At 37.6% G+C, this 25,944-nt stretch overlaps 1 long non-coding RNA gene across 1 annotated transcript in view; it reads left to right on the top strand.

Moving 5' to 3' along the window:
- The window catches only part of LOC118680478 (uncharacterized), a 167,013-nt gene extending 144,236 nt beyond the window's left edge, over positions 1–22,777 (top strand). The window contains exon 3 of the long non-coding RNA XR_011397121.1: positions 22,310–22,777. This is a non-coding gene — a long non-coding RNA (uncharacterized lncRNA). The remainder of the gene's footprint in view (positions 1–22,309) is intronic.
- Positions 22,778–25,944: the final 3,167 nt, after the last annotated feature.

Genomic DNA, 25,944 nt, shown 5'->3' with positions numbered 1-25,944 from the left:
ATACCACCGAAGGGGCTATCTGTTTTGAAAATTTGTTTTAATCTTGCATCAACAGAGCTAAACATACGAACACCTGTCATCGATATTTCATCAATTATGATTAATTTTAAATCGATAAGTCTGGAATACAATGAATTAACTGTGTCATTGCTAAGCGGCCGCAACTCTCTATTCAACTGATTAACAGGTAAAGAGAATATTGAATGCAGGGTCATTCCACCTATTCCGAATGCTGTTCTACCCGTAGGTGCGCAAAGAAAAACTTTTAAGGATTTGTTGTTAGGTGGTGCGTCAAATGTGTCAAATAGGTTCATTGCTTAGTATTTAGACTTTGAACTAAAGAAAATAATTATTCAACTAGAATTAAAGGGGGTAGTTTAATAAGTCTAATATTGCAATCAGATTCAGTGCCATTATCTGTTGAATCTTCACCATGCAAGTCCAGCAAATTTATATTTGGGTTTATTTCTGGAAGTGCCAACACTCTCAACTCATTTTCCACTATAGGTAGTTCATTTTGAGCACCTTCCTCTAAGTCTATTTCATTATAAAGACTTTCTAGAACATTTTTAAGTTCTCTTTGCTCAAAAACAAAATTAGAATACATTGTGCTATGCACGTCTGCTCATTATCGTTTACAATGAGATCTTGCTGTTCATTCCGCCATGGATAGTAAAGCATTACCATTTCGCGGAAATACTCAACTGTGGCCAAATCTGGGTTAAACCTTCTATACCGAATAATACAAGGTTTGGTACGTTTCTTAACAAAACCGCTACCGTCTTTAAGAGGCATGACAACCCCGCTTTCTGGTAAATTATCGTCTTCCCTCTCTTCTTCTTCATGATCACTGTCTTGTGCTCTTCTACTAGATTTAAAATATTTATACCTAGATGCAAAATCAGCCAAACAAAGAGTTTCTAACTGATCGGATCTTTGAACATAACGGTCTAAAATACCGGCTACGAATATCTCAGTCGAACCTGAAGGAAGGTTCTGAAGTTCCGCTCTAGGTTTTACCATTCGAACACGTTCCTCAGGTCGAGAGGTATTTATATATATAATATATATATAATATTACTTGCTTCCGAAAGATGGAGCCCAATGCAGCAATACACTGCTTCGTGTGCAGATATTTCTGTGCTTGATATAAATTTGTGACCTATATGTTTAAGTTTTTGCTTAACAGTATAATTTCCAGCATTTATCTCTAATATAGCTTTATTTAAGAGCCTAGAAACTCCCCTGTTAGACTTGTTAATATAATTAATTATATATGAACAGCAAGCATATGCATCCTGTATATATTGGATATCCATATTTGCTCTATGGAGTTCCAAAATCAGAGGATTATAAGCGTTTATAAACCGATCCTGTAATTTTTTTTTAGAAAAATGTTGGGTTTTGTTAAACTTGATCTAAGGGCTAACAAATAGTCATCAAAAGACATATTTATTCTACTATCAGATAGGAAATGTTCAAAATCTCTTAAATTAGAAATTTTTCTGTAGTCATATTTGAATTTAAAAGGTTTTGAAATTTGAAAAAGTTTTCCTTGTGTCTTTCTGAGTTTTGACTTGTTTCTGTAAGAGGTAACAGTATTTGCGTTGAAGGCATTGGTGGATATGGTATACCAAAACGACAAAACTTTTGTCCTCTTATTTCTCTAGTACCAGAACGACTATGGTTTGGGCTTTTGATAACCCAAATAATTTTCTAAGTGGCTAACCGAACCATCTGTAGAAATATATTTGCCAATAAAACTAATGGCATCAGGGAATGTTGAGGATCTTGAGGGTTGATCCTGGGAACATTATTAAGCCAATACATGCCATGTACATGCAGGGAACCTCTCTGTTGAAACTCCACGCATTATCTTTAAAAAGCTTAAGAATTTATCGATAGCGGAAGTCAAATATCTAGCACAAGTAACCGCGTCGGACCGAATTAAGCGATATCTATCTTGGGTTGTTAAACTGTTGGCTTCCTCTTCCGAAATATCTTTAGAATCAACAGTTTTAGATAAGATGACCAAAAGCTCAACCCATTGAGATTCCGCAGCCGATAAAGTGATAAAGAAGGTTGGAAGCCCAAATTGGCGAATCATAGCGATTGCCTTTTTCTTCTCAGCTTCCCACTGCGCAGTAGAGGATCTAAAATCCTTTCAAAACCTTGTAACCATCATCGTGTTGAATAAATTTTTGAACAAAGTTTTCGTTTAATAGAATTTGGGCCGTAACTCGGTTGAGGCCTGAAAACTTTCTAATGCAAATGGATGTACTATTCTTAATTTGTAGCAGTTCTAATTTTTTGTAATTATAGAACAAGTTTGGAATGGTACACGCTCTTCTGTCAAAACGGCGAATTTCAGAACGTATTATTTTGCTATATGTTTCAGAGTATGTTCGTTTCTGCGCAGCGTATATTGTTCCAAATTACAACTCTTCTGAATTATTGTCTTTAATTATGTCAATTGGTCTTTGTCCTTCACCTGGCGCTATGACTAAACGGTTATAGTCTAATTTTTCTACAGGAATATTGTCCAAAAGAGTTTCGTGACCGCCTGGGTTTAGCTCGGAAGGTAAAAGACCCATGGTAATATTATTACCTGAGGGATTATCATGAGACGTGTGTGCCGCACGAAAAAATTGAACCAATCGGGAATCCTCTGCAGATGTAACAAACGGAACATCTTCTTGGTTATTAAATTCTGAAATCCAGTTCTCATCAATATGTGTATTGTGCTCACGATACAGAGGGGTATTCACTAAGAATTGCAAAGCTTCCATAATCTTTGCGGGGCGTATGGTATCGATCATGTAGTCATGATTACACTCCAAACGCCTTCTTAAGAGAATTTGTATCATATGAGCCTCATCAAAGGTTCTTGGTAGAGATGTCACAATATTGTTAACAGAAATTGGTATATTAACAACAGCACCTTTGAGAGAACTCTGACCTTGATATCTTAACGGACGGATTGTCATAAAAAGCAATCTAGGCATTATGAGACGTTCTTCAATTGGAGTTAAATCTTGCAAACAATCCGGTATTTCTGGAAAGTCTAGACCGTTAGCTAAACAAATTTTTGGAACGTTCTTTTTAACAATCGCATTTTTGAAAGTAGCACAAAACTTGTAATTTCCATCTTCTAAAGGAAATTTTTGCATTAAGAACATGGCGGATGCAGCATTCGGATGACCTTGTGTAAAAATTTCGAAATTTAATTTGCGAATTTGGTGTGAAAACAATAATCTGTCGCAGCAAATACATATTTCCGTAGTGCCCTTATTTATATTTTGGAAATAAATGTTTTTGATATCTGTTAAATTGCCACTATTATCAGTTTCTATAACATTATTTTTTCTCGTTAATCGGATTCATTGGGACTGCCTTTGGTTTTCAATTTGCCTATTGACCGGGTTATCTCTACGAAGGCGAACTTGACTTTGTCTAAGACGTCTCTGATTCAAAATTTGTTCCCTCATACCCCTCCTACTAAGCTGTCGACGTTGTTTTTCTCTATCACGCTCCTCTCTGCTTACTTCAGGATTTCTTCTTGCATGTTTCCTTTGCATTTGATCACAAATGCGCTTTAAATTCCTATACTCAGGATTTCTTGCGCGAAATTCTCTATGATCCCTAGTGTTCGTACTTTGCTCATCATAATTTACCTCGTGATTTTCTCGACGAGACCTACGACCTCGAGTATTTCTTATTTGCTCTTCAGAGCGAATTTGTGGATCTTGCCGTCTTGTTCTATGTTGAACAGTATTTCTCATTTACTCAACAGATCGAACCTCGGGGTCTTCGCGCCGAGGTCTATGACCTCGAGTATCTCTTATTTGCTCTTCAGAGCGAATTTGTGGATCTTTCCGCCTTGTTCTGTGTTGAACAGTATTTACAACGTGCTTAACAGATCGAACCTCGGGGTCTTCGCGCCGAGATCTATGACCTCGAGTATTTCTTATTTGCTCTTCAGAGTGAATTTGTGGATCTTGCCGCCTTGTTCTATGTTGAAGAGTATTTACAACTTGCTCAACAGATCGAACCTCGGGGTCTTCGTGCCGAGATCTATGACCTCGAGTATTTCTTATTTGCTCTTCAGAGCGGATTTGGGGATTTACACGTCTTGCCCTATGTTGAACAGTATTTAAAATTTGTTCAAAAGACTGTACCTCGAGATTTTCCCGCCTGGTTTTATGTTGATTTGTATTGATAATTTGTTCGGACAGACATACATTGGAATCTAATCTACGATTAGCGTGACTTACAGTATCTTGTGACTGCTCACTATCTCTATATAAAGAGTTTGCACAAAGAACTCTCATACGTCTTCTATTCTGAAGACGACTTAGTAATACAGATTTTCTACTTAATGTAGGCATATTTAATAAATAATAAATGGCTTAATATACAAAATACTTATATATAATATTTATATAATTCCGTCCGTCCGGGTCTGAAAAGTTGGATCCTAGGTGCTGCTCTCTTTCACTGTAATTGAATACTTGCTATGACTCCTTTTCTGTTCGGTGTATAGGTACTATGGTATACTGGTGCACATATGTATATGTGTTTACTCGCCACTGTATATAATACGGTTTTGCTTGCCACTGTATATAACAATAGTTTAAACACTATATAACTAATACACTGAAATTAGTTTGAAAACAGCACTTTGCTGGTCAAGAAATCTAGTGTAACTGAAACTACAAACACAATGTACTGATATTTATTATACTCTTGAAACATGTTGCTACAATTAAACTATTAAATTATGGTATATTTTTGTACACACAGCTTACGTACTTTTGTATACCTACTCAACTAACTCAACTAGTTTTAGGTGATGCAAACAACCGTTAGGGGAAAAAAATATTATACTCTGTAGCAACACGTTGTAAGAGTATAAAAAGCAACCACGTTTTTGAATCCGGTAAAGAAAATATTCATTTCTTAAAGTGTGATACAAACAACCGTTAGGTGAAAAAAATATTATACTCTGTAGCAACATGTTGCAAGAGTATAAAAAGCAACCACGTTTTTGAATCCGGTAAAGTAAATATTCATTTATTAAAGTGTGCAGACGTCAACTTTATGAATATTGACAGTGATGACGTGCCCCCGAAAGACAGGAAGCAATTCCGGACAATTTTAAAGAAAATATCAAGAATATTTGCTGATCCTAATGGGAGACTGCCATATAGAACAAACATTAATATTACAATTCTCACAAAACACAATGAAGCTATTTACTGTAAGGTGTGCCTTTATCTAATGGGTGTGATAGCATTTGCAAATACCGAAGTAAAAGAAAGGATGCAAGAAAAAACGCCATGGGATAGACATTATAAGTACATGCTTTTTGCCGATGCCTTGCGAAGAGTGAACATACAAGTATATATATATATAGTAGATAAGGCAAAACTTAACTATAAATTGAAAAATTGCAAGATAAAATTTGTTAAATTTTCAACTTAAAATGCAAATATCTCGATAACTACAAGTCTCCGGCGTCTATATTTATTCTTGATCCGGAGAATCTTCTCTATCCAACCATACCCCTTTTAATGATGGGGATGGTATACTAAAGCCGACCCAAGTTCAAAATGCGCAAAAGGTGCCAACATTTTACGTCTTTTTAAAATGGTAAGTTTTTAATCTAAATAAAACCTCGATTTGTCGTAATAATGAAAAAACATTATTAGCTATCTGCTACTTTTTGTCCTTGGGAAATCAGGCATCTTCATCAGAAATTCAAAGAAATAACTCAAGCTGTTAAGATCAAATGAAAGATGTACAGCCGCAATCATTGGAGAAAGATATTGATGATTCGAAAATATATACGCGTACAGAAAAAATGTATACAAATCACGAGAAATCTGCACAAGAAAAACAAAGAAGGAAATCGAAATCTTCAAATGCAAAGCAGAGCAGTTACAATTCATATCAGATTCTGGATTGGCAGAAAATAAAATTTGTCCAAAGAAATTATAGATATAAAAAGAGTCGCGCAAATGTAAAAAAAGAAGCTGAACAGATAACTTGGTTATGCTTCCAAATAACAAAAATAGCGTTTGTTAATGAATGAAAAACTAAAGAACTTTCTGTGAAGATTTATCGGTATAAATAACCAGCTTTTTTGAAGCTATCAAAGAAATTTCAAGCAAATGATAGACGAAGATCAACTCTGATTCGGAGTTGCCGTACCTTATCACAATTACATGAAGAATTGAAGAATATTCGATTTAATCTGTCTCGAAGAGGAACTTACCTGCATTTGTTGCTCTTATGAAGAGACTCAATTGAAGGAAAGTGACATATTACCACAGTTGCAGTTAAATTACAGCAGATTTTTTTCATCTCACAAGATGATAAGGAAAGAGTTCCATTGGGAATAGCAGTTGCCAACAAACAAGTTCGGATCTTGGTGCACTTAGAATATTGTGTAAAACTGCCTGATCACGACTGGGTGATCGCTGGAAGATACAAAAAAATCCCTTCAGTTTATGCTGATGTCGGGATAAAAAATAACGGAATGGGATAGTTAATTGATGTCACGTATTCCATATAAATCGTCAGGGGGGTCGTCAACAGCGATTACTCATGCGACATATCTAGATAGACTTCTTGACTGGAAAGTTTTTAGTTTTTTTAGAACTATCATCTCCTTCGATGGACAGTGAAAATGATGAATTCAAAAGCAACGTGAAGCCAATTTTTATGACTGTTGATGGCGGTCCTGATGAAACCCCAAGGTATGAAAAAGTAATAAACAATGCCATAAAACATTTTGATGATTAAAATTTGTATGGTTAATATTGTACATTGCTCATTCGTTGTTTCGATTCCGACGCGAGTAGATGTGCGTGCTCATCGTTGCGATTTATTAGTGATTTTTTTTCGATTCTCTTTTGGGCGTTGGCACCGTTGCTTGTCGAGTGTGTGGGAAGTTGTTGCTACAATTTCCTTGGAATTTTGTTTTGTGCGAGTATTCGTTGGCAACGCGTTTTCTTGTTTTTGCTCGATTACTGGACTACGTGTATGTTTTTTCGTGCAAGGGCACAAATTGCGCGTTTTTTGGGCATTTTTTGGCGTGGGTGAGCTGAATAGCGGTAAGTCCATATTTTTAATATTGTGTACTGTACCTTTAGGTACTACCGCAACGTGGTCGTTCACGTTGTTGTTGTTGTGGGACTCTTTGCACAGTTCCAGTCTAGTGCCGTGTTGTTGGTATTTTTTGCCGGCTGGACTGCTTATTTGGGGTGCGCTGTTGGGCATCTGGCGACTAGTTGGTCAGTGTCAGCAAGTCCTGAGCAGGATTGCTCAACAGGAACCGGCGGCTGTCCCATTGTTGGAGATAGTGTATCCTGTGCAGACAAACGGTCGTAGCAGTGTACGTTTAGCCCACGGATCGATTCGGTTCAGCGCCACATCGGTCGACTTGCAACGGCGGTCATTTGAGTTACCTTTGTCCAGACCATTTGGCTGGAGTTGTAAGCTGTACCCTTGCGAGAACGCATTAATCGTCCGCGTGGGTTGTCGCTGCTACAGAGCGGGTCTGCGCTTGTGACACTTTTTTCAACGCGTTCAGTCGCACGTACGTGGCGAGTAGCTGTTTCGGGGTCTTGTTTGAACGAATGCCATCTGCGTCAGTGGCACGGTTGGCGGATCAGCCTACCGATAGGCGTCCGAAGGTGAAGATGCCTCCAACACGGAGGAGGAGGGTTAAGTCCCTCGCTGGGAGTGAAGAGTCGGGGCCATCAACCAGTACGGTGGACACTACGTCGGACCACGAGAAGGCGGGGCCATCGGTAAGGTCCCCGCCACGGCGGAAGGCACGTTTGGGGTCAACGGGTGAAACAGGGGGTGAAGAGGGGAGCGGTAGTGGTAGCGGTTGCGGTGAGGGTGACACCGCTTAAAAAGCGGCTGTTCACCCCGCAAAGTCGGGCGAGAGTGAAAGGAGCGTTGCGAGCGCTTATGAGGGCGCGCAGAAATCGGGCGCTGGTGAAGTGGGTCTCGTGCGTGGTGGTGAGGGCGCGACAAAAACGGGCGCAAATAAGCAAAGGTAGTGCGGGCAGAGGTGACGCTGCTAAAGGGAGCGCTATTATTGTCGGGGGTGGCGCGGTAAGCCATGTCGCGGCAATAAAAGAAATTTCTGCGGAGCTTAGCGAAATAGTTTTTGGGACCGAGAATTTCGCTACAGGCATCGCGAAGGGGCTGATGGAGCTTGCCTCGAAGTACGAGGCACTTTTGATGACGGTTGTAACCGAGAATGCGACCTGGTCCGTCGTGGTGAGGAGTAAGGGGCCTGCAACTTCCTCTAAGGAAGTCATCAAAAAGGTGGTTAAGGTGGTGGGTCCTTCACTCGGTGTGAGAATCAATGAAGTTAGGCCAATTAAGGGTGGTGGGGCGGTTATCCGCACTCCCTCTGTTTTAGAGAGGGCGAAAGTGGCGACGAACGCAAAATTCGGGGAGCTGGGGTTGGACGTGACTGTCAACCGGAAGTTGGGTCCTTGGGTTGTAGTCCAGGGGGTTCACACGTAGATCTCCCATGATGAGTTACTGGAAGAGTTACTCCGGCTGCACCTTCAGGATTTCAGCCCGGCGTCCCTGAGGTCAGATGTGAGGATGGTCAATCGTCCCTGGAAGGTGGCCCCTGATGGTAGCACCAATGTCGTCCTTAAGGATACGGAAAAAATGATGTCCGCCCTCTTGGAGGCAGGTAGGTGCTACATCAAGTGGTTCTCCTTCCGGGTGCGACCGGTTAGCCTGTTGCTGGCTGCTTCCGGTGTATGGGTTTCGACCATAGAGTGGCTGAGTGTAGGGCCAAATCAGATGTCTGCCGGAGGTGCGGTCGAGAAGGCCACAGAGCTGCCGGTTGCGTCAATGCACCCCATTGCCGCAACTGCGCATCCTATTTATTGATGTCGGCTGTCTGCCCGATACACTGTGGCATTGTTGAGCGCGCTCTCGTCAGACACTGATGGGGGGATTATACAGTTAAACTGCCAGGGGGCGTATGCCGTAATGTGTGAGTTAGGGGGGTGTATGGCTGAGGGAAGGTGCGCCATTGCCTTACTCCAGGAATCCTACGCCACCAATGGTGTGGATCAGGGTCTTCCTGGGAGTTTCAAGGTCTTTACGGACCTTGGGGCTAATGCTGCAATTGTTGTGAGTGATCCCAACTACGATTGCGTAGTTATGGACTCTTCACAACTGGGTGTATGTGTCGCGATAGAGGGGGAGTTCGGTAGGCTGATTGTTGCTAGTTTGTACTGCAAATTTAGCGAGCCCCTAGAGCCCTACCTGGGCTACATGGATAAGCCACTACTACTTGCGAGTAGTAGCCCATTTATCCTAGGGCTGGATGCGAATGCCTCGTCTTCGATGTGGTTTAGTAAGATATCCGGGCATACGTCTGGATATCAAAGCCATAGTCGAGGCGAGGCATTAAGTGAATAGGTGGTGGCCAAAAACCTCCACATTGTAAATGAGCCGAGTGAATGGTACACGTTTGATGAGCCTAGAGGCGTGAGTGACATTGACGTGAGGTTCTTAGAAAGTGTGAAAGTTTTATAGTTAGGAAAATAAAGTGGTGGACGCGTGAGTTAACCTCGAAGAGGAGGACTGTCAGGCGATTGAGGCGAAAGTTTCAACGCGCTCGACGGTTCAATTCTGACAGGCTGTCCCAGCTTAGGCATGAATTTAGTTGTGCATTTAGGGAATATAAGGATATGTTGGTTAACGTTAAAGAAGACGAGTGGAGGAATTTTGTGGGTGGGAATAGGGACGACCCGTGGGGTCTGGTCTATAGGATCTGCCGGGATCGTAAGAGGGAGGACATCACCTCTCTTCGCGTTGGTGACACTATGTTATCAACGTGGAGAGAGTGTGCAGGGGCTTTGTTAGGAGCGTTCTTTCCAAGGGCGGAGGTTCGGGCACCCCTAGCACAAGAAATACCGGTCCCTCCATTAGATAATGGGGAGTTGGGGTACGCCTTTGGCCTGTTCAGGTCTAAACGGTACCCAGGTTTTGATGGTTTAAACGGAGAGATGTGCAAAAGCTTGTGGAAGTTCATTCCGGAATACTTGGAAGCCATTTATGATAAGTGCGTGTGGGAGGGTTATTTTCCACGCGAGTGGAAAATTGCTAGGGTTGTTTCTCTGGTGAAGTCCCCGGATAAGATCAGGAGCGATCTTGGTTCTTATCAGGGCATCAGCTTCCTTCCAGTACTTGGAAAAGTGCTGTTGAGAGTTATGGTGGAACGGCTTCAGGAGCTAACGCGGGGTATGTGGTCGGATAGACAGTATGGGTGGTTCTATGCTCAGGAGTTACTTTTCGGACAGAAAAGCCTCTCTAGACGGAATGAATGGGAGTGTGGAGATCGGAGTGGTCCGTGTCTGCCCGCAGAGATCCATCTGCGGCCCATATATTTGGAACCTCATGATGGACTCTCTGCTTGGACAGCTCGAGCTCCTCTGTAAATGTTGTGCGTATTTGGACGACCTTCTCCTTCTGGTTGAAGGTCGATCGCGATTGAAGTTAGAGCGGGCGGGAGGACAATTTTTAGAAATTGTAAATAGTTAGGATTTAGGTGTGGGTTTGACATATCGATGGACAAAACGGTGAAAATGCTGTTTAAGGGCAGATTGTCGCCGGTTTGTCCACCGATTGTCCGTGTGAATGGGGTCAGCATCAGGTATGTGGTGCAAGACCGTTGGGACAATAGTCCTAACGGTCGGGTGACTTATGAGTACACCCGGGACGTTAGGTTCGTTTAGGGTAACCCAGACTTCAGATTTTGTCTGAGTCTGGGTTTTTTGTTAACGGGGCATGGGCCTAAGAATGCATTTTTGCATCAGAGACACCTTTCTGAAAGGTCGGGGTGTTTGTGTGGGGCACGATGTGAAGACTGGTTTCACTTGATCGCGGGGTGCCCGATGTAATCGGACATTAGGGATCTAGGGGGTATGGGGATTAGCTGGACTGATGGACGGTTAGATGATAGCGCTGTGACCTCCACTAGTCGGAATGCCGAACAGTTAGGGTCGTTTATGCGTGAATTGTTTAGGCGGCGGAGGCGTTTAACTGAGAACTAGGGTTAGCTTCTTCTGTGAAAGGTGTGTGCGTGTAATGTGCGTATTGGGTTAAACCCTTGGTTACCAGTCCAGAGCTGTAGGGAGTTTTAATTGGTAGTAGCTTCGGCTACGAGGTCTGACCGGAGACTTTATTCTAGTACCACGGGGAGCAGGGGCCCTTGGAATTCGCTCCAACCTGCTCATGTGGGCTGGACCTTCGGGGAGTATCGTGGTGTTTGTGGTTTATACCCAAATGCGAGCAGAACTGACGTTGTCAGTTGAATGTGGAGTTGCATTGCAACCAAGTGTTGGTCCTAAAGTACGGCAGAGGTTTTAGATAGGCCTCGAACCCCAGTGTAGTGTGTCCATTCCATACTATCAATCGGTACTGAAAAATGCCTGGCATTTTCGGGGCGCTGATCAACGCATTGTATTGATACGCTGTGCTTTTGAGCACCGTAGGATAAGGCCGTTGACGTCAGGTACTTATGTTAAACACACCGGACGTTGTACATTGGTACTAAGAAGTGCCTACAACAGAATAGAAAGACTCATTGTTTGAAAGCAAAGGACTGTTGATGAAGAGAAGTATGGAACAATATTGTCATTGATGGTCATGAAGTTTTTGCAATTTCTACAAAGAGCCAAAAAATGCGTTACGTATTACGTGAACGTGACCTAATTGCTGACGTTACATTGAGAGCGCTACATTTATCATTATTTTTATTATTTTTGATAGTTTTGAACGATAAAAGAAGTTAATATCCAAGCACTCATGTTCATATCGTATCATAAATGTTTAGCAAGAAATTCTGCCACTGGTCAATATAGCTTCAGTATTGAGATATGCACATTCAACTTATTAAGCGGTGGGGATCTAAGTTTTCTTAGTTGCAGCACTTTATTTTTTCCGTATAATCTCCTTCATCTGCAATACTTGTACTAACTAAATACGCTAACTGACGAAGCTTTAGCCACGATATTCGAGGTTTGCTTGTTACAGAAAAGCCACTTCGGCTTTGTTGAAAGGTGCTCGATACCGTTTTTTGCAACTCATTACTTCGGCATTAGCATTGTATCTTTTAAGCACTTGTTGTATAATTATATCCCCTTGTTGAGTACTGTCATTACAGATGAGCAAAACTTATATTGCAATAAATAAATAAATTGACAATAATCAGGGTAGGTATGGTAGACAGGCGGAGTTGGACCATTGATTCACGACAAACGTGGCACGTGGCCTACTAATATTTTTAAGGTACATATCGTTAGTAAAGGTAAGGTACGTTAGTAAAAATATCTATTAAACAAGTAAAGAACTGCTTCTAACCGAACATTTTTTACTTTCGCAATTTGAAAAGATCAAAGGCGGGGAATAACTTTCAGGTGTTGCAAAATTTAATATTAAACAAGTAAGTCAGGGCTAAGTTCGGGTGTAACCGAACATGTCATGCTTTTCCAACTTGCAGGAGTTAAAGACGGGGAAATACTTTAATAAGTAATAAAGAGCTAAGTTCGGGTGTGAGCAAACATTTCATACCAGGAGCGCAGGATTCCAAGACCATCAGTTCTCTGTTTTTATCACAGCAGATTTGGTGAGAAAGTCATCGATGGCTTCAACCCTGCACCTACAAGTCTGTTAGCAACCAGGGAAACTAGCAAGGCTGTCATCATTCAATCAGAATTCATGAAAGAACTACTCCGGTTGAACTTTCAGGAATTTAGCCCGGTGTCCCAGAGGTTAGACGTAAGGATGGTCAGTCGTCATTTGAAGGTGGCCCTTGATGCAGACAGGTATGTGCTACATCAAGTGGTTCTCCTTCCGGGTGCGACCGGATAGCACCGTTGCTAGCTGCTTCCGGTGTATGGGTTTCGACCATAGAGCGGCTGAGCGTATGGCTAAGTGTGATGTCTGTCGAAGGTACGGTAAGGAAGACCACAATGGTGCCGGTAGCGCCAATGTACCCCATTGACGCAACTGCGCATTTAGAGTAGACCAGCTAGGCATCTTATGATGTCGGTTGTCTGCCCACTACACCGTAACATTGTTGAGCGTGCCCTGACTGAGGTGAGATATGCTATTCCCTTAGGTCAGGAGCCCTACGCCACCAATGGTGTGGTTCGGGGTCTTCATGAGAGTTTTAAGGCCTTCACCTTAGGGCTAATGACGCAATTGTTGTGAGTGGGTTTATATGTCGTGGTAGAGGCGACTAGTAGCCTATTTATCCCTGAATGCGAATGGCTCGTCTTCGATGTGGTGGCATCAAGTGAATGGGTGGCGGACAAAAACCTCCGCATTGTGGAGAGCAGATGTGGCAACTTTATCTTCCATGAATTCCACAATGGCACAACTGCAGAGTGTGGAACTAACTGATGTAATAATTTCTTCCTCTTTCGAGTCTCACCGTCGTCCATGCAAGCAATTATTAATCTAACGCCACACGTTTGGCACATCTCGTTTTCTTTGCTCAATTGTAAATAACTAATCTTCAGTACATAAAGGGGAATATTACTTTTTGGGAAGTATTGCAAAAGACGCTAAATATAGATTTTTTATCATATTCCATATTTATTCCAGTTTATCCCAACAGGTGGTGCTGCGGTCAAATTCAGAAAAATGGTTAAAGCTTCGCATTTTTGTATTATTAAAATCGTATGTATTGTGAAATATTACATTAAGGTGTATAAGTAGTCCAGAACCGTCGGTTAAATAGATCGGATCGATTTACGGACAATAAGAATTAGAGAACCCAGGCTGCAATCGCGCCTGCTAATGAAAGTCAAAAGCAAAGCAACAAACGCCTTCGAACTAATGCATTGAGACAAAGGCTGGCCCGCCAACAAGTCACCAACACATTCACAACCCGTGAACAACAGCGTTTGCAAAAGTATCGCGCATTGACAAGTAAATCATTTCTACGCCTTGTGTTTGAATATGAGTCGAATATCGACTATTCGTCACATTCAAAAGTTGTAATCGGTGCTATGAACCAACAATGCCAACATTGTCATGCACTCAATTACAAAGGTGAATCGGCCGGTTTCTGCTGTGCGTCTGGAAAAGTTGTATTGCCACCACTGAATTCGCATCCAGAAGTATTGAAAACCCTATTAGCTGGAGCTACATCTCAATTTAAACTGTTTTTGCGTAAAATTTGCTAGTTCAATTCACAATTTTCATTCAACGTTTAAGATTAAGGGCCAAGTGTATCATTAAATTGGTTCTTTAATGTCGATGTCTGATACTGATTAAAAATTTCTGCAAATCTACCTAATTGGTGATGAGGACTATACGATTGTCATCAAAGCACACCAAGTAACATCTGGACAGCACGCATGCCAATATACTAATGTACATGAAGTTCCAGTTGTTATGGTTGGCAACGCATTTCAACGATGAATGGCCAGACAATTTCCGCAACATAGCAAATACGAAAGATGCTTTGATTGAAAGCATATGGTATTTCCAGATTTACAAGCTAATGAACTAATTTAGCTGCAAAAATATCGATATTGACGCTATTAACTTCAAAATACAACAGTCATTGCCCGCCAATATTATTATTGATTATAACGAATTGTTTTTAGAAAAATGTATGTTATTTAAGAATAAGGAATAATGAATATATCCTAAATAATGATTTCCGTCTCTTCAACTGACTTTAAACCGTTTTGGTTGGTCAAAATATGTGCGATTTTAATGAAATTATGTGGACACGTTTTCATAAAAGTTATAAAATTATATTAATGTTTTGACGCTCAATACAAATGAAATTGGTCTTGCTCTAAATCTCAATCCCCAAAGCTAATGATTTCCGATCCCTTGGTGGATGTTTTTCTCATCAACTCCATATATTTAACTTATCCTCTTTGGGTGAGTTTATATAACATATATTATATCTTATTTGAGGATGATTTTAGTATAATTTTTGCTGACGGAAAGTAAAATATAGTAAAAAACTATGAGAGTATATCTTCAAAATAAGTTTATATGATATCAAATTTGATCGTAATCCATTCAAGATTTCGTCGAACAATGAAGGGGAACCCTTTCGCTACATTTTTATACTCTTGCAATATGTTGTTAGTCAGAATTATAGTATTGGTCACATAACGGTTGTTTGTATCACCTAAAACTAATCGAGATAGATATGGAGTTAAATATACCATATATGTATATGTAATCAGAAAACGATACATATCTCCCAAACCACTTATGATACAATAACTGAATTTGCTCAGAGAAAATTCCCTAAGCACTTGTACCTACACTTTAAAAATCAATGAAATTAGTTTATAACTCCGCCCTCTCTCCATAAAACGGTTTTGATAGAAACTACGAAAAGATCTCCGGACGTACTCTACCAATTTTAACCAAATTCGATACATAACATTATCCTGACAGTGCTATGTTACGTTGTAAAAATTAATTCCATTTGATTTTTTCGCTTTCCAGTATACAAATCAAGCACCAATTAATATACCGGGATAAAACTTTGCACGAATAGTGCCTTTAAGGTATGACATCTCAGGTCTAAAAATTGTCAAAAGCGGATAATAAATGTTCAAGTCCCCACATATCGAATATATGGACCGCAGTGAGTTGGATGACTTTTTATTGGAAATATAAGTCAATCTGTGATATATAATATATTGTAACGGATTTCTCGATAAATCGTCTAACTATAACTCACTCTTGAGTTCGATTACTGGATTGTCAAATACAAGTCATAATTTAATGGCTATATACTCATTTATATTTCTAGTTCAAACAACTTAATATATTTTTCAAACATCCGGTTGACTTTTTGCCACATATACTGGTTAATATGAAAGGTATCTTAACAAAATTACTTGACGTATAATACTAGATATACTTTAGTTTACTGCCGGAAATATGTGAGATTGGACTACGACTTTCCTAAAATCCACATATCTACATAAAATGATTTTCGTTGTTTTAACAAACCTTATACCGAATATATCAGTCAGGGTGTGAGTTATATATTTATAAAATTGCTTGAAAATATGTTCTTGAATATACTTGACCGATGTCAAAAGTTAGTGAAATCAGCCAGATCTTTACTGCTCCCAATATGTATAGCATATATAATGATTTTCGACTTGCCACCTCTCTTTAAACTGAGCTGATTTTTTTGCAAAAAGACTATAGTTCTGACCGATTTTAAGCCCAAAAACTCGTTCAATACCATCGATCAACCTCCGTATTCACCGGATTTGGCCCTATGCGACTTTTTTTGTTTCCAATACTCAAGTTACCACACCATGGAACCCGTTTAGACTCGATTGAGGCCGTAAAAGAAAATTCGCAGAGGGAACTGAAGGCGATGCCGGTGGCATATGTGTATCGATTCAAAAGGAGCAGAATTTGAAAGCGACAAAATATATACTGATGAAGATTTACCATTTTTCGTTTTATTTACAACTTCCGGAAACTTTCTGGTCACAAGGTATTTGTTGAAAGCTAACTAACTTTGCCCGCGGTGAATAATCTAACACCACGTATGTATCGAATAACAGTGCTCGCTACTTTAAGGACTTATCACTAGGGCACGAATAAACAGCAAAAATGAGAAAATAGATTCTGAGGAAAAAATTACAAAGACCCGGTTGAAAATTTTTCTCAACCTAGAAAACTTTATGTGACCCAACGTTAATTATTACTATAATTAAGACACAAACAAAAAGTTCGAAAGGGAATATTTAAATAATTAACCCTCTACTTTCCACGAGGCCCAAAAATATGTTTTTGTCGAAATCGGAATTAATTTTTGTTATTAACGTAAAGAAAAATATATCTAATGCTATAATTTGTTTAAAATGAACATTATGAAACCCTTCCCGAAGATGAGGCAATTTATACTCTTGAAATAAAAAGAATTCAATTTATGACAAGACAAGTGAGGTTTACGACAGCTTTCGTAGAGCACCACAAAACTCGATGAAATTATTGATTTCACAAAAGTCAATTATATTTAAAATATACCAACTATGAAAGCATGAGCTTCAAAGACAAACTCACTGGTGGAAATCTTTTATGGCGATTTCTTAACCCGTCCCTCTTGTAAAGATATGTTTACGGCCATATACTTGTATATAAACAACCGTAGAATCAGCAATGTATAGAAGTTATTACGCAATTGGTAGAACTGTCACATTAACAAATGACGGCATCGTGGTGACATGGAAAGACTTCGTATCGCCATGTGAAAGCGTTAACACCTACAACAGATGATCAGCCTCACTAATCAACACAACGTAAATATTGACACTAGTAGTTGGGACTTTATCTTAATATTCTTATGTGGATTGAAATTGTTTGACACCCTTCTATATCACTTTGAGGATAACCTTGGACGCGTTTTCCCCCGTAGGTATATTTCAAGCAGTAGGAAACCTAACTGATCCCACTCCGATTACCCAATGCGACACTGGCGCCCATAGAAAAGTTAAGGACTGGAAACTTAATACTTTCCATGAATCAATGATCAGATCCAAATAACCAAAAAAAGAAAAAAAAGGAAAACATAATGCGTGGAGTCTCTCCGCGCGGAAGAAGTGAAACTTTGTGATGGCAAATTGATTGAAACATGAAAGGATTGAAATCAATGTTATTATAACACAATATTTTTGGCAAATACAAATTTTTATTTTTTTTCGACAAACAAATTGTTTCAATTTAATTCGCACTTTCAGCGGGCACTGTATTCATATTAATTTTTACAAGTGGATTATGATAGCTAAGATATCGGTCACAAGTAATTATCTTTTATTCGCAAGTGAGCAGTAACAACGGAATATCAGTCCTTTTCATTACGGTAGATGGCAACTTTAGAATTTCGGTATTTAAATTCAAAATTTGGTACTTGTACAGGAGGTTCTTGCTCGCTCATAAATCTTCCTGATAACATCAAAATATTCGTATTTGGGAAGACTCGATCAGTAAAATCATTGTCGTGTGCACCAAGATTTGACAATTAAATACTATTATCGAAATGTCTGTTTTCGAGTTAATAATAAAGTCGAAAACTTCTTTACCTAATGTGCAAATTGGATTTCCCGCAATTTGACAATCATATTTCGCAAAGGGCATATTTCGCTGTCGACTCCACTGCGTCTCCTGTATCCTCCTTTTCACTTATTTTAATTATATTCAAAGACGACAAGCGACAGACAGCATCTGTCAAATATCAACATACAAATTTTCTTATGGGCACAGCTATTTAGACAGCATACAAAGTCTACGGTACGACACGACAGCGAAATTTTTTTGGTCGGAATGTCGTCTTGGAGCCAGTTTCCTGAACATTTTGTAGACGGCGACATTTCGAACAGCTGATGTTTACAATTTCGTTGTTGCCGTACTAAAACTTTTCAGGTCAATGAAATTTAAATATTTTATCAAAGTGAAATTTTTTGTGTTTTAAATTATCAATTGTTTTAATTTAGTGCCAGCTATAACTACAAGCCTGCTGCAGTGCGGTTGTCTAAAAACAGGACATCCACCTAAATAACAATTTTAACTTATGCCATTGTCATATGTTTCAATTAGGGGTGTATAAATATGAATTTTGCGTTTGTTATACTCTCGCAACATGTGGCTGCATAGTATAATAGTTTTGTTCACCTAACGGTTGTTCGTATTACCTAAACCAAATCGAGTTAGATATAGGGTTATATATATAAATGATCAGGATGAAGAGACGAGTTGAAATCCGGGTGATTGTCGGTCCGTCCATCCGTGCAAGCTGTAATTTGTGTAAAAATTGAGATATATTTATGAAACTTAGTACACATGCTTCTTGGTACCGTAAGACGGTTGGTGTTGTAGATGGTCGTAATCGGACCACTGCCACGCTCACAAAACGCCATTAATAAAAAATAAAATAAATTGCCACAACTAAGCTTCACAATAAGATACAAGACTGTTATTTGGTATACAGGATTACATTGGGGAGGGGCATCCGCAGTTAAATTTCAAAGTGGGCGTGGTCCCGCCCCTTATAAGTTTAATGTGCTTATCTCCTAAATCGCTAAAGCTATAATAACAAAATTCACGGAGAGCAAATGTTCTTAAAATGTTTTTAGGATCTCTATCGACAGTGTGAAGATGGGTGAAATCGGGTGTGGCACCGCCTACTTTTAGGTAAAATCCCATATCTTTCACTATCCAGTATGCAAATCAAGCACCAAATGAATGTATCAGGATAAAACTTTGCATGAATAGTGCCTTTGAGTTGAGCAATCTTATTGTCAAAAATTGTCTACATCGGGCTAAAACTATTCAACCCCCCATGTATTGAATATGTGAACCCCAGTTCCTACAGCGAACATTTTATCGAAAACATCGGTCAATCCGTGAGATATGTTATTGAAATTCGATAAGGATCCTTTTCTGATAATAATATGGCTGTATGTCATATATCGGATGATAATAATATGGATGTATGAGTTGTATCGGGTCAATAATACCTTTAGCCCCATGTGCCTAATAGAATGATTTTCGAACTACCGGTTAACTTTATATTGCATATTTCAGCAAATAAGTAAGATACCTTAGTAAAATTTACTGGAAGTATAATAATAGATATATTATAGTTCAATGCCGAAAATATGTGAAATTGGTTCACAAATTACCCAAACTATTATATACTACATATAAAGATTTTCTTTTTTCTAAGAAATCGTATGCACCTGAAGGTATTTCCCTTACTTTGATCCTGGCAAATTGCAAGAGTATAAAATGTTCGGTTACACCCGAACTTAGCTGCCTATTTTGTTCAATGTTAGCTTTTTACAGTCAGTATAAATTTTCCGGTGTTCTTGCACGCAGCATATTTGAAAACATTAATCAATTTGAAGCCGAGTAAATAACGTTTAACTTTTGACTAATACGAAGTCGTAGATGTATTTTTTCTGTAAAACATTATTGAAAATCATTAATTTATTAAAAAAAAGAAATATTAAAGGAACTATATTTGTTCATAAAACTTACCAATGAATGAGCCGTTCTTATCAGGGACTGACGGTTAGATTTTCAACTATTTTTATTTCAATTTCTTGGCTTATAGACAGCTATTTCATAGGTCAAATACCATCTATGGTGGATTTATTTCTGTGAAGCAGCTTTCAGCTTGCCTTTGTATTGATTTTTTTTTCAAAAAGCAAAATCCTGATAAATCCTGATTTTTATCTCTACCTAAGCTTATTACTAACAGCTCAATTAGTTTTAGCTAGTCATTTCAGCAATTCAGATTTGTAAAACTTGATAATGTTTTATATTTGGGAAACAATCAGATGCAAACCGATTGTATCTTTATAGCACTGTATGTCCTTTTGGTTAAGACTCTTCCAGTTATTTCGGAATATACGGGCTTTAATTTTATGTTGTAGTATCACACCAAAAAATATGTATATAATATGTTATCTTCTAGGTTCCAGTATGCGTTCCAAACCGCCTTTGCCTGTTATCTTTCCACATTGATATTTTTGTGTTTTTTTTTGTTGCAAACACTCGACCTGACTTCTCTTCTTCAATTGTGGCGTATCGGCGTATCGGGTAATATCAAACAAATTGTCTTAGTTTCTGACAAACTCTTAACGACGATATATAAAACCTACTTGGGTTTTTTTTTGCATTTTTGTGCATAATAAATAAATTCACAATTGTGATAACATTTAGCAAGTATTCGGGCTTTTTCCTAATCATGCACTCGCATATTCTGATATTAACACTACCTAGTTTAATTGACATGTCGACCAAATGAAAAATATGTGTTCAATATATAAGAAACACAAATTATGAACAACATGCGTATTGATAGTTCGTGCGTACTCTAGTAAGCAAGTATTGGTAAATTTCGATGCAAATCGGCACGGGTTATCGTAGTCATACCTACACTAAAATTTAAACAATTAAAAAGGTTTGCGTCAGAAAATAAACTTTAACTTTTTTGGGACGAGCTTTGTCTCACCACAATTGCAGAAAAGGTTGGAACCGAAAACTGGAGTCGCGTCGAAAGTCAGGAAAATCCAGCAGATCTCGCCAGTCGTGGATGTACATCTCTAAAAATAGTAAACCATAACCTTTGGTGCCACGACCCCTAATGGCTACAACTGGACCCGAAACACTGGCCAGTAAATTAAAAAATTCCTCGATACGACACTTTAACTTAAGCCAATCAAGACTTTCGTCACCTTCAAACTGGTCTAAATACGAATACGAGAAAAATGTAAAGTAATCAACAGCGCCAATATAGTACATAGCTGATGAACATCAGTTTTTTCCTAATACCAAAAGTGAACGCAGCATAAAGCAGCAAGCAAAGTGAAGTGAAGTAAGGATAGATTCCTCACATCAAATCAATACAACAACAACACCAATTTTCAAAATCATTACGGGAATATCTACCTATATAAGGTCATAGTTAATATATATTTATAATGCAATTCATAATATATACACAAAGAGCAACAGAAATTATACAAGAAGAAGAACTGCACAAACAAATTTTATTATATCACAGTACTGAATCAATACATAGTGGCATTAACAAAACATATATCATAACACATTAAAATATACATTATTTTACCCCAAATTCAGAGAGCATATTCAATAAATAATAAGTAATTGCGACAAATGCAAACAAATTTAGTATGATAGGAAACCGATAAAGCCGAAGTTTGAACAAACAGAGCTACCTACAGATAAAAATGAAACAAAACATTTACGCAGCAGCGTACAATATAACTTAACATTTCACGAAATTCGGAAAACCAAAACAAAAATGATTATGGATAATGAGTTTAGTCCCTAAAAATTTCTACAGTTAAAATACAGAAGGAGTAAAGGTACGTTCAACAAAACCAAATTTTCATACAAATAACGCAGACATTGAGAGGCTGCACTCAAGCCTGTCAAAAAAACTAACAGATATTGAGGATCCAAGCCTTTCAATAGAAATGAGGATACAGATCGTTAAAGGATCGCTATTACTCAGCCAAAATGTTCAACCAATAATGCAAAAAATAGTATGACCCAACCATTTTAAAAAACACATTACATCAGAAAAAACATAATCATAATACATTAAAAAATGGGTACAGGGGACTACGAAAAACTGAGGTCAACATGACCAATAAAAAATTACAAACGAGTTAAGCATAAGAATGAACCATATTTTAAAATTAATTCTTTACAGAACGTTCACACATCAAATAGTAAAGGACCGTTTAAATTTGCAGGCAATGAATACTACAACAATACTCCTCATGACGATGAAGTTAGTACTAGGACACTTGCCGGTGACGCCAATACTTGATTAAGCGGGATATATTATAATACGTATGGGAACAACGGTTATAGTAAATGAAACAATACAATCTTGCATATCATACAGTCGTTAGACATTATGGAATTAGCAAATTAATATAAAAAAGACATTAAAAACAGTATGATTAAGAGAAAAGAATTTTTACTAAATGAAATAGAGATTTAAGAACATAAAATAAAATGAATTCGCTCTGAGAATTCTCAAAGAAGTAAAAGAGGACTGATGAATGTAGTAGGAAAATCTTACAACTGGTTGTTTGGGATAATGGTGATAACATACCGGAAATTTGGAGCTATTTAGAAATTCAACAAAAGAATCATAATATTATTCAAAATGTAAATAAACAAATTACAATAAATAAGCAGTTCAATGATAATATAAGCTTATTCAAAAATATAATAGAAGAACATTGAGGAAAAGTTAAGAATATTATAACGTCAATTAGCAATCAAAATAAAGATATTGTAAAGCAACTTGTGTATAAAGATATGGTGAATAAATGAAAATACTTAGAAGGTAAAATTAATGATTAAAACAACAACAAAGTAGCAGACAAATACAGTTTTATTTAGCCAGATATTTTTTTTATTATTCGATAGACAATAAATCACTGAAACTGTTTTTTTTTTAGCTGCAACAGAGTAATTTTTCAAGGTGCGCCACGACACTTTTTGATGTTTCCTGTGAGCAGCTACGTGTGTGTTTGTACCAAAGAACGTAAATAAACGAGAAGGTGCAGGTTCGACAGCGAACATTTGTAAAATTTCAGTCGGGGATTTCACCTCACAAGCAGGAGAAACAAATAACATTTCTCGCTTTTATAACAGCAGTGAATCAGCTCTCTCAACATGCCCCTAGGCCAATCTTGAAGATAATAGGTATAATAAATATTATATGTATGCCAAACTGGGAATATTGGTATGCCAATTGAAATATATTCCCTTTTATTGAACTATTATTTATAAGCTTTTAAATTAATTTATTCTAATTCATTTTTAATTTTTCATGAGTTATAAGAAATACTTTAGAAGTATTTTGATATATTTTTTAAAATAATTCATGTACTTGACACTATTATGGAGTCACAAAAGTACAGAATTGTATTTTGCCCTCGGCATTTTCATATCATGTGTACATGTAAAGTAATATGAAAGAAAAATATTTGTTAATTTGTCTAAAAATGTGTTACCTTTCGAAAGTAAAAAGTACACAACTTTCAGCAAAATGGACTTTGAACTAAATTCTATGAACGAGATATTTTCGAAATGCACTGGTTTTATGAATATGGTAAAACGGCATAATCTGAAAATCCTAATTTGGTGCGAATTGGTTAATTGATGAATTTCAGCAAATTTGTAACTTTTCGAAAGTAAAATGAACACAACTATTAGCAAAATGGAATTTAACCAAATTCTATGAACGAATAATTTTTCCGCAATGCACTGGTTGTATGAATATGGTAAAACGGCAGTAACCTGAAAATCTAAATTTGGCGCATATTGGTAAATTGATGAATTTCTGCAAATGTTTACCTTTCGGAAGTAAAATGAACACAACTATTAGCAAAATGGAATCTAAACCAAATTCTATGAACGAGTTATTTTTCCGAAATGCACTGGTTGTATGAAAATGCTAAAATGGCAGTAACTTGAAAATCTGAATTTGGCGCAAATTGATAAATTAATAAATTGATGAATTTCAGCAACATCGTTACCTTTCGGAAGTAATTTACTTTCAGCAAAATGGACTGTGAATCAAATTTTATGAACGAGTAATTTTTCCGAAATGCACTGGTTGTATGAATATGGTAGAACAGCAGTAACTTGAAAATCTAAATTTGGCGCATATTGATAAATTGATGAATTTCTGCAAATCTGTTACCTTTCGGAAGTAAATTGTACATAACTTTCAGCAAAATGGACTTTGAACCAAATTCTATTAACGAGAAATTTTTCCAAAATGCACTGGTTGTATGAAAATGCTAAAATGGCAGTAACTTTAAAATCTAAATTTGTCGCATATTGATAAATTGATGAATTTCAGAAAAATTGTTACCTTTCGGAAGTAAATTGTGCATTACTTTCAGCAAAATGGAATCTAACCCAAATTCTATGAACGAGTAATTTTTCCGAAATGCAATATTTGTATATAACTTTCAGCAAAATGGACTGTGAACCAAATTTTATGAACGAGTAATTTTCCGAAATGCACTGGTTGTATGAATATGGTAGAACGGCAGTAACTTGAAAATCTAAATTTGGCGCATATTGATAAATTGACGAATTTCTACAAATATTTGGCTTTCGGAAGCAAATTGTATATAACTTTCAGCAAAATGGACTTTGAACCAAATTCTATGAACGAGTAATTTTTCCGAAATGCACTGGTTGTATGAAAATGCTAAAATGGCAGTAACTTTAAAATCTAAATTTGGGGCATATTGATAAATTGATGAATTTCAGAAAAATTGTTACCTTTCGGAAGTAAATTGTGCATTACTTTCAGCAAAATGGACTGTGAACCAAATTTTATGAACGAGTAATTTTTCCGAAATGCACTGGTTGTATGAATATGGTAGAACGGCAGAAACTTGAAAATCTAAATTTGGCGCATTTTGATAAATTGACGAATTTCTGCAAATATTTGCCTTTCGGAAGTAAATTGTACATAACTTTCAGCAAAATGGACTTTGAACCAAATTCTATGAACGAGTAATTTTTCCGAAATGCACTAGTTGTATGAAAATGGTAAAATGGCAGTAACTTTAAAATCTAAATTGGCGCAAATTGATGAATTTATGCAAATGTGTTACCTTTCAAAATATACACAAATATCTGCAAAATGGACCTTGAACCAAATTCTATGAAAATCTAATTTTTCCGAAATGCACTGGTTGTATGAATATGGTAAAACGGCAGTAATCTGTAAATCTAAATGTGGCGCAAATTAATAAATTGATGAATTTCTGCAAATCTATTACCTTTCGGAAGTACATAACTATCAGCAAAATGGACTTTGAGAAAATTCTATGAACGAGTAATTTTTTCGAAATGCACTTGTTTTATTAATATGTAAACCGGCAGTAACCTGAAATTCTATATTTGGCGCATATTGGTAAATTGATGAATTTCTGCAAATGGTTGCCTTTCAGAAGGAAATTGTACATAACTTTCAGCAAAATGGACTTTGAATCAAATTCTATTAACGAGTAATTTTTCCGAAATGCACTGGTTGTATGAAAATGCTCAAATGGCAGTAACTTTAAAATCTAAATTTTGCGCATATTGATAAATTGATGAATTTCAAAAAAATTGTTACCTTTCGGAAGTAAATTGTGCATTACTTTCAGCAAAATGGACTGTGAACCAAATTTTATGAACGAGTAATATTTCCGAAATGCACTGGTTGTATGAATATGGTAAAACGGCAGTAAAATAAAATTTTAAATTTGGCGCATATTGGTAAATTGATGAATTTCTGCAAATGGTTGCCTTTCAAAATAT

This window comes from Bactrocera oleae, chromosome 6 (assembly GCF_042242935.1).
Source record: "Bactrocera oleae isolate idBacOlea1 chromosome 6, idBacOlea1, whole genome shotgun sequence".
Classification (NCBI taxonomy): domain Eukaryota; kingdom Metazoa; phylum Arthropoda; class Insecta; order Diptera; family Tephritidae; genus Bactrocera; species Bactrocera oleae.
The sequence above is the reverse complement of the archived record's forward strand: the minus strand, read 5'-3'. Positions and strand labels throughout refer to the sequence as shown.